Source organism: Peromyscus californicus, unplaced genomic scaffold, assembly GCF_007827085.1.
Source record: "Peromyscus californicus insignis strain IS unplaced genomic scaffold, ASM782708v3 Scaffold_13__1_contigs__length_99412109, whole genome shotgun sequence".
NCBI lineage: Eukaryota > Metazoa > Chordata > Mammalia > Rodentia > Cricetidae > Peromyscus > Peromyscus californicus.
Genome location: NW_026294424.1, coordinates 12243913 through 12256895, shown reverse-complemented (window position 1 = coordinate 12256895; position 12983 = coordinate 12243913).

Here is a 12983-nt window from a genome sequence, read left to right as displayed (position 1 = left end):
GTGCCTGCCCTCAGGAGGGGTGACGCTGATCTACAGAACAGATTTGTTCTAAGAACAAGTGTTGTACTCGTTTCTCGAAACCCCCAGAGATCACCAAGGAACCGGTTTCCGATGAAAGCACATAAGGGTCCTTTTATTGTCAGGTTCAACCTGGGCCACTGTACAGCAGACGGAAGGAAATGTGGCGGCGGCCACGAGCCCAGGTGTAGAGAGTTTTTATAGGGAAAAACCACAAGCTGGGAATTACATGCTTGGGATTGGGCAGAAGGGATATGAGGCAAAGTGATTTTTTGAAACTATTGGTCTAGACTTTCAGCCGAAGCCACATTTGAAACTTTTAGATTGTACTTTTGGCGGGAAATTACAACCTGCTGAACAGGATTATCTGGACTGCTCAGCAAGATTATCTAGATAGCTTCAAGGGCCATAAACCACAGACAGAATGTCAGCAGGAGCATACTGCTCTGTATCTGTTTGTACAAGCCAGAGGTTTCAACTGAACAGTAAGTGAAGTATGGTCTTGTTCTTTAAATGTGTGCCTTTCTTACACTGACTATGTGTATCTTCTTGCTCTTCACTCTTAACTAGTCTTGCTAAATGGTTGTTTATTTTATTAACCTATTTTTGGTTTCGAACCTAGACTTTAATGGCTGAGCCATCTCTCCAGCCCTTCTTAGCCTATTTTTAAAAAGCAAGCATTGCATTTACTCCATTGTTTTCTTATTTTTAATATTATTGACTTCAGTTCTGATTTTTCTGTTTTAAATACAGGACCCAAGCAGGCCTCAATTTTTTTTGTTTTGTTTTGTTTTCTTTTGTTTTGTTTTGTTTTGGTTAATAAAATAAACAACCATTTAGCAAGACTAGTTAAGAGTGAAGAGCAAGAAGATACACATAGTCAGTGTAAGAAAGGCACACATTTAAAGAAAACAAAACAAAACAAAACAAAATTTTGTTTCTTGAGACAGAGTTTCTCTGTATAGTTCTTGGTGCCTGTCCTAAATCAGGCTGGCCTTGAACTCACAGAGATCTGCCTGGCTCTGCCTCCCCAGCTCCCCAGTGCTGGGATTAAAGATGTGTGCCACTGCCGCCTAGCAGGCCTCAAATTCTTGGTCCTCCTGCCTCAGCCTCAAAAGCACTGGGCTGTGTGTGGTTTCTATGATCTTTATTGTTTCTGTCCTCCTTCTTGCTCTGGGTTTATTTCACTATTCTTGTGACGTTTCTTTAGATTGAAACCTAATCATGTAAAGCCTTTCTTAGTTTCTAATATAAGAAATAAGTGCTACAGATTTTACTTTCAATATAACTTTAGCTGCATCTGCACATTTTAACATAGGATATTTTCAAACTGAACTTGGAGTTTCTTTTTTTATTTGTTTTGGGGAGTGGGGTTCTTTTCTTCTTCTTCTTCTTCTTCTTCTTCTTCTTCTTCTTCTTCTTCTTCTTCTTCTTCTTCTTCTTCTTCTGTTTGTTTGTTTTGGTTTTTTGAGACATGGTTTCTTTGTGTAGCCTTGACTGTCTTAGAACTAGCTCTGTAGACCAGGCTAGCCTCAAACTCACAAAGAGGCATGCACTATCTCCACCTGGGTGACTGAACTTGGAGTTTCTTAAAAACACCAAATACTTGGATTGTTGGTTTTGGGGTGTGTGTGTGTGTGTGTGTGTGTGTGTGTGTGTGTGTGTGTGTGTGTGTATGTGTTTTGGTTTTTTGAGACAGGATTTCTCTGTGTAGCCCTGGCTGTCCTGAAACTTACTCCGTGAACCAGGCTGACCTGGAAACTCAGAGATCTACCTATTTGTGCCTAGAAAGCGCTGGGATTAAAAGCGTGTGCCACAATGCCCTACTAGTGTGTATGTGTTTTAATCCATCTGACAACATGTCTCTTGATCAGTAAGTATGTCTAAACTATAAAGTAATCCTCACAATGTTAATGATTAATCTATTATTTTATTATTGTGTTCATCTGTAGCATCTACTTTTCTTTCCTCTTCTTGGGCCACATGCTGTCCCTCCTGCCAGTCATCAGAAGGGCCTTAGTCCAGGCAGAAAGGAGACCATATCCACTGGTTACACTGCTCACCAACCCCCTTGCCCTGTTCACCTGATACTTGAGTCAAACAGTGACTTAGGCATTTCTATGAAGGACTTTTGGAGATGTGATTAAACTAGAATCAGTTGACTTTTAGTCATGGAGGTCATCATAAGTAATTTTGTTGGACAGTTAGTTCTATTTTTAGTTTATATGAGAACTTCCCTAGTTTTATGGTTGCCCCAGATTACACTCCCCCCGGAAATGAATCAAGTTTCTCTTTCTCTACATCTACATTAGCAGTTACTGTCTTGTTTTCTTGATGTTAACCCTTCTGACTGGGGTGACTGAGATTGTGAAAGCAGTTTTAATTTGCACTTCCCTGAAGGCCAAACATATGAAAGATTCTTCATAGTTATTGGCTACTTTTGTTTCTTCTTTTGAGACTCTGTTCAATTCATTAGTCCATTTGTTGATCTGAAAATGTTAGGAAGTTTAACTTCTGACATTCTTTCTATAACCTTTGGAAAAGAATATTCTTGGTATTGCACAAAAAGACACATGGCCAAAGTAAAAGTAACTAACTAAGCAGGGTGATTTCCTTAGGAGGGAACGCCACCACACAAGCAGGCTCACCAGAAGGGGCGGTCACATGATTTTTATTCTAACAGGTTTACAAGCTGACATGATCGGCTAAGTCATAATGGGTAATGAAAGCAAAGGTATCCAGGGGTTGAACAAATAGGTATGTACATAAGGGTTTCACATTCTGGGGGAGATATGTGGAATATTGGTCCTTGTCAAGCTAGCCTTTTTTTGATTGAGGAAAAAAAATGTTTCTCACAATTCTCTCCTCCTTTTCATACATTTTTCACTTTTTTCTTAAAACCCGAGGCATATGCTGACTATCTGAAGCCTCTAGTAACTGTAACTTGTTATGGTGAGTGACTAGAAGCACTTACGGTTACTGTTTGGTGAGAGCAGTCCCAACAAGCCTCTGATGATCCCTGACACAATGACCTATCTCTTTAGCATGGCTTAAAATTATGCTTATGTTCTAGGGATGGTTCCTTACCCAGGCAATTGACCTGGCCCAACTGAATGTTAGGTCTCCACTCTGCCCGGAGATTCAATTCTCTTGAACAGATGGAGTTTTCTCTTATGAAGCTTATGTTATTATTCTAATATCCCCACCCCACCAATGAAGACAGAACCCTAAAATCACTTAGAAACCAGATCCAAGATCAGATACACCGAGCACCTCTGACATCTCTGGCATCTGACAAGTATGAGGATGTTGAGAAGCCCATGTCCCTTAGTCAGGCTTCCTATTGCTGTGAAGAGACACCATGTCCACAGCAACTCATAAATGAAAACATTTAACTGGTGCTGGCTTACAGTTCAGAAGTTTTATCCATGATAAATATGACAGGGAGCATGGCAGTGCACAGGTAGACATGGTGCTTGAGAAGGAGCTGAGAGTTCTACATCTTGATCCACAAGCCACAGGAAGTGAAATGGGTACCACACTGTGTGTATCTTGAGCATATAAGACCTCAAAGCCCACCCCCATAGTGACACACTTCTTCCAACAAGGCCACACCTCCTAATAGTGTCACTCTCTATAGGCAAGCATTCAAACACATGAATCAAACATTGAGTCTATGGGGACCATACCTATTCAAACCACCACACCATGGATATTTCTAGTTTTTCACCCAAAATAAGTAAATAAGTAAACTGGTTATTTTTCATTGGGATCTTTATCCTAAACTGCTTAGCCAATTTTTATTTCCTGTTTTTATCCCCAACCCTCACCCCCTAAGAGGATAACTCTAACTGCTAATATGGAATTTAAGTGATGACTGAACTTGTTACTTCAAGCTTAATGAGGCTTTCAAGTATGGCAGTTGGGTTTCCCTCCATGGGCCTATCTAAAAGACCCCAAAAGTCCATCAGCAATTTTATTTATATAATAGCTGAGTATAGGGAGGAAAGGAATTCCTTGACTGATTTCTAGAAACAGATGTGAGGGAGAAGGAAAGGCAAGAGTTTTTAGTATGATAAACTAGGAAGAAAACCAGGAAAAGTCAGCACACAGGATATTTGTTACATGTCGAGACCAACATCCATTAGAATCTCTTCATGGACTCAGAAGGGCATCCATCTACTGGGCTCTTCCTCGTTTTTTTCATTTTTGCCTCCAAGGCTGGTATTCCAGAGGGATAAACTCAAAATCTGCTTCTAGGCCCTTTGATAGCCATTGAAGTGGGTAGGATCAGTATGGGGTCCCTCTCAGATGGCTTCTAGAGAAGGAGAAAGAAGAAATTTGGTCAACATTTAATTTGTAGGTTAAAACAATAGTGGTTTGCCAGGCGGTGGTGGCACACGCCTTTAATCCCAGCACTCGGGAGACAGAGCCAGGCAGATCTCTGTGTTTGAGGCCAGCCTGGTCTACAGAGTGAGAGCCAGGACAGGCACCAAAACTACACAGAGAAACCCTGTCTTAGGAAAAAAAAAATAGTGGTTCTCTCTCTCTTGACTGTAGGCAGTTGTCTCAGTGAGCCAAGGTCCGAAATCTTCTGCCTAGGCAGTAATTTTCTCATGAAGAAGAAAATTATTAGTGAGAAATACTTGTCTAAATAACATCTCATAAGCATTTAAGCTTGATGGGTGAGAGAACAATCCCTTGAACTGTTAAAGAAATAGTCCAGTCATTTTGATCTTCTCTTACACTTTCCTGTTGGATGTTTAAGACCACGTTGATAGCCAAAATTAACTCTCTCCTACTCCCTCCTATCAAGGCTAGTTGAGTATCTGGTCCTGATGGATCACTTGGGCTTAGGAAGAACCTCTGGCTCCTCCAGCCTTCCTTTTTACCAGCCACTTCATCTGTGTGCAGCTAATGCAAAGGCCTTGCTTGACTACGGCCTTGCTCAGAAAACATGGAAGAAAATTTCCCTCTGTGATGACTCTCCTCTTTGTAAACTGGACACTAATTAAAGTTCAGTTGGTGGGGTCTCCATGGCCTCGCCAAACAAGAGTACAGGTGACTCCCCACAGTTACAGAACATTCAAGAGATCCCGCCACAGTCCCTGAAACCTAGTTGACCTTGAAGCATCAGGAACAAAATACTGACCCTTCTTTAATCTCCCGGACTCTCTCAGTATAGGCCTCTAAGTATGAGTATTAAACGCCCAGAAGGTCAGTTATACCAGTCTGGTTTCTTTAACTACTGTGCAATGTTTATATAAAGCTAGGGCAAAAGTCTAATACTTTTAAAAGAGCTTGGTTATGATGAGCAGACCAATAACTTCACTGGGTTAAGCAAAGGCTCAACATCAAATCTATTCAACTTTGGCCTTGGACATTTTTATATCATGTACATAAACTCTCATCTTTTACATACCTTATATAACTTGATCAGACCATTGTAACTTGCTTAAGCTTTACACCTATCTTTTCCATTCTGGAAAAACATCTTCACACACAAATCCTTTCCTAAAAAATTGTTATGTGACATTTTGTTTGTGTTCTGATAAATAAAGCTTGCCTGGAGATCAGAGGGCAGAGCTAGCCAGTAGTTAACCATAGAGGCCAGGCAGTGGTGGCATACACCTTTAATCCCAGCTCTTGGGAGGAGGAAGCAGGAAGATCAGGAGTTCAAGGCCACCCTGGGCTACATGAGATTGATCCAGTCTAAAAGAGAAACTGCTGTTCCCAGGGTTCCCCAAAGACGAACAAGAGACCGATGCAAATGCAAGAGCAAAGAGTTTTGTTTTTTTTAATTTACGAGTTTAAACATGGGTCTCTCCAACCATCTGATGCAGCAGTTGAGCAGGAGAGACCCTGAGTAGCAATCAAAGCAGGGTTTTTATAATGGTTAGGATAGGGGATCTGAGGGAATTCCAACTCTATATAGTCACAAGCTCAGGATTGGTGCTTACTTTAGGTTAGAGATGCTTGGTTTGAGCTGATTGGAGAGTTGCAGCTGCAAGGAAATTGCCATATCCTCTAGCAATTTATGTCATCAGCAGATCCATTTTCTCTGACAATAAGACATCCCACTTCTTATCTGCAGGAAACTTGCTCCCTCTAACAGCTATGGTATGTAATCCATCATACCCTTTAGGTTATGGCAGGAAATGTCTGGAACTCATTCTTTATGTGGTTCTTAATTGTCTGGATCTAGGGGCAGCTGTGGTGATACTGTGTTCCCCAATATATCGTGTACCCTAATAAATTTATCTGGGGTCAGAGAACAGAACAGCCACTAGACAGACATAGAGGCCAGAAAATGGTGGCACTCACACCTTTAATCCTAGCCTTCTGGAAGAAGAGATCCATCCGGATCTCTGTGAGTTCAAGGCCACACTGGTAACACCCAGGCATGGTGACTCACACCTTTAATCCCAGGAAGTGATGGCAGAAGGCAGAAAGGTATTTAAGGTGTGAGGACCAGGAACTAGAGGCTGGTTAAGCTTTTAGGCTTTTGAGCAACAGTTCAGTTGAGATTCATTCTAGGTGAGGACTCAGATGCTTCCAGTCTGAGGAAAGAGGATCAGCTGAGGAATTGGCAAGGTGAGGCGGCTGTGGCTTGTTCTGCTTCTCTGATCTTCCAGCATTCACCCCAAAACCTGGCCCCAGGTTTTGTTTTTATTAATAAGACCTTTTAAGATTCGTGCTACAGGCAGCACATCCTCTGGTGGGTTTCCCAGGGCCTGCTGCTCCCAGTCTGAACCTTCTCTAAGATGGATGCAACACTGTCATCCTCTCAAAACAGAGCCAGGTGATGGTGGTGCACACCTTTAATCCCAGCACCAGGGAGGTGGAGACAGGAATATAAGGTGGGAGGAGACAAGATCTCAAGACCCCACTCAGTTTGAGGATTCCTAGAGACAGGATAACTCATTCGGTCTGAGATTTCGTAGAGGTAAGATGTCTCTAAGTGGCTGCTGCTCTGATCTTTCACCCTACTATCTGACTCTGGGTTTTTATTTAATAAGACTAACTAGCATCACCCTTCAAAAAGTATTTCCATTTCTATATTCTTACAACATTTTCTTCTACTTACTGGTTTTCTTCATACTGTGAGACACGGGAACATTAACAAATAAATTTGCCATCTGTTGTGAGAATTATATCCCTAAGGGAGACTAAGAAATGTCAATCCCCTCCTCATAAAGTTTCAATGACAAGCTGAGGTTTTATTTCACCAAAATTCATCCTGAGGAAGTATAGTAATACTTTCTCGTCAGGCTCCCAGACCCCCAGATAATGACACAGAGACTTATAACCTTAGCTTAGGCTTGTCCCACTAGCTTTTACAACTTAAATTAACTTAATTTTATTGATCTACATTCTGCCATGTGGCTTTTACCTGTTTCCCATTCTGTACGCCCAACTTGTTCTGCATCTGGCTGATGTCCTCTCCTCTCTTCTTCCCAGAGTTCCTCTCTCTCCCCAGAAATCCCACCTATCCTCTCCTTCCTAGCTATTGACCATTCAGCTCTTTATCAAACCAATCAGAAGGCACCTTAGGCAGAGACACATCTTTACAGTATACAAAAATATTGTCCCACAACAAGAAAGCAAAGAGTTCACTGAGCTTATTTTTAGAGCACAGATGAGGGGTCACTGACAGGAGAGGGGTAACCAGAAAACAGCTGCCCCAGAAAGTCTCCACCCAGTAGAGATGACAGCTTCCCCACAGCTGCATAGCTGAAGCCCCTCTTCCTAGTCTTCCCCACTCTCTGTACTCTAGCTCTTCTCCAAACCCTTGAGGCCATGTGGAATTAGGGCAGAATTACATACAACCATCTGGGATGAATGACTCGACACTCAAATGGGCATCCCCCTGTGCTTCCTTCCCCCTTCTTCTGTGAAGGGACACCAACAGTCAACAAGCCCAGCTGTGATGATCTTTTATAAGCAGGCATAGCTAAACTTATAGAGATGGCAGTCATTTGGTGTGGAGGATACTGCTGAATCCAAACTACACACACAGGATAACGTAATAAATTAATATTATCTGGCTACAAACTATTAAACCATGAGGCTTTGTAAGTAAATTACCAGGTAAATCTTAGAGACAGAGAAAACACAAAATAGTAGCAGATAGAGAAGCAGCAACATATAGTGAATCATCAAACTGATGTTTATAACATCCAGCAGAACTCAGTCAAGGAACCCCTGTTAAAACTGTGACACTGGAGTTATTATTGAGATAATTTTCATTAGGGAGAAGGTCCTCTCTATACTTTCCATAGACTGATTGTCCAGTCTTTTACTTCACTTACTTATTTTTTATTTAGTAGCAGTAATCTAGAGAATATGGAACACAGAAAACACATAGAAAGGTACCTGGAAAGAGATAGTATCAATCTGTCCTTTTTTGTTATTTTGTCTATATACCCGTAGCTGGAAAGTCAAAACAAATCAAGGATACCCAGAGCTTGGTGGGGAAGAAATAAAAGCAGATAATGAGCATGGAGTGAAGGAAAGAATATTTTATCTTAGAGAAAGACAGGCTTGGAGATAGCAGGCAGAAGAGTGGGCGTCAAGACTCAGTGGAGTCTGTATCTACAGCCTCCCACTTAAGCAGGCTGATCCCTCTTCATCTCTGGTTATCGCAGCTGCCTACAAGCATTAGCTTGTCTAGCACCTGGCAATCCATCCATTGGGTCCTGATTGGTTCTGTGCTTTCTCTGGGCTACTGCAAATTCACATGAGCTCCCCAGGTCTATCCATTTTAAAGTGTTAGCTTCCATAGCTGACTAGTATTGGGAGCACATGGCTGGGAAAACGCTGTCTCCTCTAGCAACCAATAAATGTATCATGCAAAACAACTGTCAAAAACAGCAAGCGAACATTTTAACAAAAGAAACACCATGGAAGTCTGATCACTTGTCAATAGTATCTGTGTTGGAGTTTCTTCTGGGTCTCACAGTTCCGTGGTCAACTAGGCATCTAGGAAGTTGAAAACCCAGATAGAGAGAAGCCTGGGGCATGTGAATAAATGCCTGTGGAGCAGGAAATTTTAGGGGTACAGTGATCTCTGAGGGCTTAATAATGCTGGAAAATTTTAGGGGTGCCACCATTTTGGTTTATGCCATCTGGTTTCATTAACCAAGATGTTAGTAAACTCAGTATGGCCTTCACCTCTCTCTCTCTCTCTCTCTCTCTCTCTCTCTCTCTCTCTCTCTCTCTCTCTGTTTTTTTCAAGACAGGGATTCTCTGTGTAGTCTTGGCTGTCCTGGAACTTGCTCTGTAGACCAGGCTGCCCTTGAACTCAGAAATCTGCCTGCCTCTGTCTCCTGAGTGCTTTAGTAAAGGCAAAAGCCACCATGTCTGGGTGCCTTCACCATCCTAATTTCACTAACCAAGATGATGACCATGTCTCACAGCTGCTGCCATCTTGATGTGATTGTTCTGGTGGAAGCTCCACCTCAGCCCCTGGCACCCTGGCATCCATATACCCAAAGAGTGGAGTGTTCTGGTGGAAGCCCCACCTCTCTGCCCAGACCCTGCCCCTCAGAAAGTCCCATCAGCTCCTCTTCCAGAGATGCTCAAGACCACTCCCACAAGGTATTTAAACTGCCCCCCAGAAAACAGACCCATGGTTTTTTGGTCTCTCGTCCCTCTCTGGGGGGCCAGAGAATCACCCAGGAATGTTTTACCCATTAAACCAGGGCTTTTTCTAATTCAATCTGATTTGGTCTGATTTGGATTGCTGCATTGGCAGAGAGGTCTATCAGGGTGCAAAAACCTCAGTAGTCGCCAGCCCAGAGTGACAAGGCCATATGGTTATTTGTGGCAAGTTCAGCTCTGTGATAACATGAGCCCCCTCCCATTAAATGTGAAGTCACCCCCTTTTCTTTCCGTTTTGTTTTTGTTTTTGTTTGGTTGGTTTTGGTTTTAGTTTTGGTGGTTTTGTTTTGTTTTGTTTTGTTTTGTTTTGTTTTGTTTTGTTTTGTTTTGTTTTTTGAGACAGAGTTTCTTTGTGTAGCCTTGTCTGTAGAACCAGCCCTGTAGACCAGGCTGCCTTCAAATTTACAGAGATCGAGGAGTGCTGGGATTAAAGGCATGTGACATCCCTGCCTAGTTTTTCTTTTTGTTTTGTTTTTCCTTTTCTTTATATATATAAAAAAATTCTGAGTTAGGTATCACAGATAAGGAGGAGACAATATATGTGACCTGGGCACACAGGCCTGACAAAGCTAAGCAAAGAAACAGAGGAATGAATCTCATGGTCTGTAACAGTGAGTGCCTAGGGCTGTTCCCTGGATCTCATTTTGATCTCTGCTTGACTACTGTGTGTAAGCTCTTCCTTATACACAGGGAAAAGAACTCAGGAGGGAAGTACCAGGAGTGGGGAGCACATGGAGACACTAGGAAGGAGAAAGTGACCTTGCTGCCATGTTGTCTCAAGTAAGCAGGCTTGGTCTGAAATCAGACAGATCTGTGACCCTCCATGTTGGCTAGAGTTTAAGTCCTATAGAAACCAACATTGGGGGGGCTAGAGAGCTGGCTCAACAGTTAAGAGCACTGACTGATCTTTCAGAGAACCCCAGTTCAATCCCCATTACCCAGATAGTGGCTGGCAACCATCTGCAACTCAGTCTCAAGGGATTGTCACTCCCTCTTCTGGTCTTCAGGGGCACTGCACAGACCACACACACACATACAATAAAAACAAAGGAAAAAAGTGTATATAAAGAAAGAAACTCGATTCTTAAAAGTAGTTAACCTCCATTTAAAACCTTAGTAGTGTTTCATGTTGCTTCCACCAGTTGGAAAAGTAACCTCATGGAAATATCATGTCAGGGTTAGACCTAGCCATGCCAAGTGGCTGTGTTTTCCTCCTTGCCGCCAAACCTCCTCCAAATCTTCCAGACTCTCTGAGAGAACCTCAGTGGAGACAGAAAACATGAGATTCTGTGCCAGAGAACATAAGGAGTTAAAATTAGTATTTAGTTCCCACCACATTTTTGTTGGTCACCCTCAAAGCCTGGGGGAAGTGACGTCTGAGGTTTTTGACCGGAGTAGGAAACAAAGAAAGGTTTTGAAGACTTTAATTACTGCTTCAACCTAGTTGGCTGATACAAGTCTGTTTAAGTTGTTCGTGCCGTCTTTATTTAGTTTGATGGGTCATTTGTGTTCAGGAATTTAGCAGTTTCTTCTAGATTTTCCAGGTTTGGAGAAAGTAAGTTTTCAAAATGTTCCCTCATGATCCTGTGGATTCCACTGAAGTCTGTTATAACAACATCTTCATCCCTAATTTTTATTAATTCTAGTTCTTCTGTTTCTTTGATTATCTGTCTAGGGATTTGTCAGTTTTGTTTATTGACCAAAAGAACCAACTTGGACCTTTTACTCGATTGGTTTCTGCATTTTTCTTTTTGTCTCTATTCCATTAATTTCTACTTTAGTATTTCTTGTCATCTACAGCATTTGGCTTCTTGTTTTTCTAGAACATTTTCTGGAACATTCTATTATTAGATTATTTGTGTTATCTCTGATTTTTTTAAAAATATAAGCAGCTGTTCCTATACACTTTAGCTATATCTAAGAAGTTCTGGTATTGCTTTTATGTTTTCCATTTGATTCTAGAAATTTAAAATTTTCATTTCTCCTACAACCCATTTATCCAAACATGTATTATTCAGTCTCTTAAGTATTTATGCAGTTTCTATGCTATCTCTTGCGATTGATTTATAGTTTATTCTATGATAATCTCATAAGATAAAAATTATTTTGATATTTTTTGGTATTTGATAAGTTTATTTTATGACCTATCCTCTAATCAATTTAAAAGAATGTTTATTGTACTCCATATCTATCTATGGCATGATTTAGATCTGAGATTTCTCACTGATTTTAACTCTAAGAATTCTATCTAAAGATGTGAGTCTCCCACAATCAAGTCTCCCACAATACCATCAAGACCTATCTGGCCTTTTATACCTTTCAGTGTTTATTTTATGAAATTGGAAGCCCAAATTTGGTGCATAAATATTTATAACCATTATTATAATTTCTCACTTGCCTCTTCTGACTAGTTTTGGCTTTAAGTTTATCAGATATGAAAATAGCTATTCCACCTTGATTATAATTCATTTGCTATATAAGTCGATTTCCACCTTTTGACCCACAATTTTTTGGGTGTCTTTCCAGTAAGGTGTGCTTTTTAAAGATAGTAGATGTTTGAGTCTAGGGTGTTTTGTTTTGTTTTGTTGTTTTGTTTTAATCCAGGCGGTTAGTCCATGTGTTTTGATTGGTGAGCTGAGGTCTTTTGCATTTAAGGTTGTTGTAGAGGGGAGTTTGCTGTCTCTTTCTGCTTTTGTTAGCTATTGTACTAGTTGATTGGATTCATGGTGATTCTTTCCTTCTACTAGCAATAGGGTTTATGGTTGACTGTATTGAATGCTATAGATTACTTCTCATTGTTGTTCATCCATTGCTCTCATGAGACTTTTCCCCTTGAATTTTGTGAATGAGACTTTTTTTCTTTCCTCTGCATATGGTGAATATTTAAGCATTTTCTGCAGTCCATGCTTAGTTATCATGCATTGCACCTTAATTGTTGCTTGCCTTGAAATGCTCTTCTCTATTTTTAAAAGATAACTTTGCTGGGTATACCAATCTTGGTTCACAGTTATTTACTTTCAGGGCTTTGAATACAACATTCCATGTTTCCCTGGCTTTTAGGAATATTGATGAGAGACCTGACATTACTTGGATGTTTGTGCTTTTGTATGTGAGTTGATATTTTATCTCTAACAGTTTGTAATATTGATTTTGCTCTGTATTTTTGACATCTTGTCTATGATATGATGTAGAGAGGTTCTCTGCTTACATCTACTTGAGGTTCTGTGTTCTTCTGTTTGGATGTTCATGTCTTTTCTCTACATTTGGGAATTTTTCACTGTAAAGTTGTTTTAAAAACAGTC